The sequence below is a fragment of the Mus caroli genome, chromosome 14, assembly GCF_900094665.2.
Source record: "Mus caroli chromosome 14, CAROLI_EIJ_v1.1, whole genome shotgun sequence".
Taxonomy (NCBI): Eukaryota; Metazoa; Chordata; class Mammalia; order Rodentia; family Muridae; genus Mus; species Mus caroli.
Genome location: NC_034583.1, coordinates 32,426,898 through 32,429,791, shown reverse-complemented (window position 1 = coordinate 32,429,791; position 2,894 = coordinate 32,426,898).

Below are 2,894 nucleotides of genomic sequence, written 5' to 3'. Positions count from 1 at the left end.
AGAGAGAGAGAGAGAGAGAGAGAGAGAGAGAGAGAGAGAGAGAGAGAGAGAGAGAGGCATGCAGATTTGGGAGATGCAGAAGGCAAGCAAAAGGGAGAGAACCAAGCTGTAAGACAAGATGGTAAAAAAATTAGGATACATTTAGGTGAGCTAGCTTAGAGAGACTGCCCCAGTATGTGGCCAACAGCTTTTAACTATGTAACTGTCTCTGTGTCTTATTTAAACCATAAGCTGAACTATGAAAGCTCTGCAATAAATTTTTTAAAAATATATGCAAGTGAGTGTGGATGTATTTATGTATGGGTGACTCAAAATGTCTGGAAGGGAGTGATAGATCTTCTTGAGTTAGAGTTACATGTACTAGTTAGCTGACCAATGTAGGTGCTGGAAATCAAACTCTGTTCCTCTCTAAGATCAGTAAGCATTCTGAACCAATGAGTCATCTCTCCAGGACCATGGTTATTTTTTCTTTTACAAGTGAATGGTTGAATAAATAGGTAGAAGAACAGAACAAAAGATGAATGGAAACTGTAAAGTTTTTATTTACTTATTTTTATTAACTTTTTGCATATGAGAACCCTGTAGCAGTCTTAAGACACACCAGAAGAGAGCATGATCGTGAGCCACCACATGGTTGTTAGGAATTGAACTCAGGATCTCTGAAAGAGCAGCACGTGCTCTTAATCACTGAGTCATCTTTTCAGCCCTGAAGGCCTTTTAAAAAGTGTTTTTTCCTCAGGTTGTTGTAAGGATTTGTTTTCACCTGTTGTTGGGAGAGTTTGTGTTATAATCCACATCAGTTTGCATGCCTGAGCACTTTAATCGGTACAAGTCACACCATGAGCAATGTCTAATTCTGGGTTGCAGTCTTATAAAAGAAGAGACATATCATGGAAACTGTTATAGACCCATCTGTTAGTCCTTGAGACCACAAACTATAAGTTAGTCTCTTTGGTGTAAATATTATACTAGGCTGTTATTTTGTGTGTCTAAAGATATAAGATAAGCTCCAGTAACTTAAGCCCATGAAAACAGTAGAAATTCATACCAGTCTCTGCCTGAGGAAGATGATGAAGAGTAAATGCAGAGATGAATCTTCAGTGTAGTGAGCACCAAAATGTTACCATCACAACAGACCTCATTTTCGTTCAATTAACTGAGTCTTTCTTCACCCCCTTTTTGTTTCAGAGAAGGAAGGCAGTACGTGTTGGATCTGGAATGTCCTCAGAACCTATATATGAAAGGCTGAATTCCCAGCCTGGAGCTATTAGGGTATGATAGGACCCATATAGAGTAGTTTCTTGTGCAATGACTTCTTTAGGGATAGATGTGTAACCATGAAGAAGATAGTGTGACCCCAGTTCTGTTCTTCCAGTCCTGTTCTTTCTTCCTCTCTCTTCCTTCGTTTCTAATAACTGTTGTTGCTCTGCTTCATGGTTGCACAATGATGCATTTCTTCACAGTAGGCTCCAAAGAAATGAGGGAAGTCATCATAAATCAAAACTGAGCCAAAACAACTTTTCCATAAGTTGATTATCACAAATACTTGTTGTAATAGTAAGAGGAATCCTATATTGATGTACTTAGAACTACCACATAAATCTAAGAATAAAGAAATCTCTGCATCATTTCTTATATGTATAGGAGGTAGGTGTTGTTCCTTATTTCTATGGCAGTTACTTTCTCTGTAGTTATCTATACTTCCTCAAAACATATTAAAATATGCTTAATATACCTAGCTTACCAGAGTACATAGCTCACCCGAACAACACACTATCAAGTATTGGTTGTTATCTCTCTTGATTATCTTGATTACTGGAAATTATAGTACTTTCTGCTGCCTAACAGTGTGAGAAAATGCAAGTACAGCTTATCCATATTCCAGAACAGATAAAAATCCAACATTTATCTCACAATTTTAAATAAATATTTATTTCTTTTGAACCATCAGTAAGCTGAACCATCTTAAACTCTTGTATCTTCAGACACAGAAAATTACAGTCCAATATAATCTTGGTGTGAAGAACTTCAGTTCTGTTTTGGTTTGTGCTGAACACACATTTCCTCACTGGAGTCTACCTTCTAAAGGTGGGTACCATTTTTATACATAATCTTTATCCACTCATATACAAGTTGATGTTTATAATGTTTAGTGAGGCATAGCATTTTTATCACTGTGTAATATTAATGCCTTTACTGAAAGCTAAAGTAGAAATAAGAACATGAAAAAAAGTGTCAGACAGGATGATGCTGGGTTCATACAGCTTTGCCCTGTGGAAGACCTTAGGGATCCTTCATAGACTTCATTTATACAGCTTTACGTTGAGGATCAGAAGGTGTTATTGTGAAAGAAAATCATTTCACTTGTTAAGATAGTTTTTAACTATGGTGAATGAAGTGTATACCCTTGGCCTGCTGGTGTCAAGGCATCAATACACTTTGGCTCTCAAAGGAATGTGGAGGTTGTAATGGTTTTAGCATGGATAATGGTATGGTCAGTGCCCTGTCATCCCTGAACCAGTATCACTAACTTAATCTAAGTACCAATTAGAAATGTAAAAACCACTGGATATGATTGAATTAGAAAGTAGTGTTGGGGGACTGTATTAGTTATTTTTCTGTGACTGTGATAAACCACTGTGATTAAAAGCAAGTTGATCCCAATTCTAAGAAGGGGCACAGTGTCCACATTTTGGTCTTCATTCTTCTTGAGTTTCATGCGTTTAGCAAATTGTATCTTATATTCTGGGTATCCTAAGTTTTGGGCTAATATCCACTTATCAGTGAATACATATCGTGTGAGTTCCTTTGTGATTGTGTTACCTCACTCAAGATGATGCCCTCCAGGTCCATCCATTTGGCTAGGAATTTCATAAATTCATTCTTTTTAATAG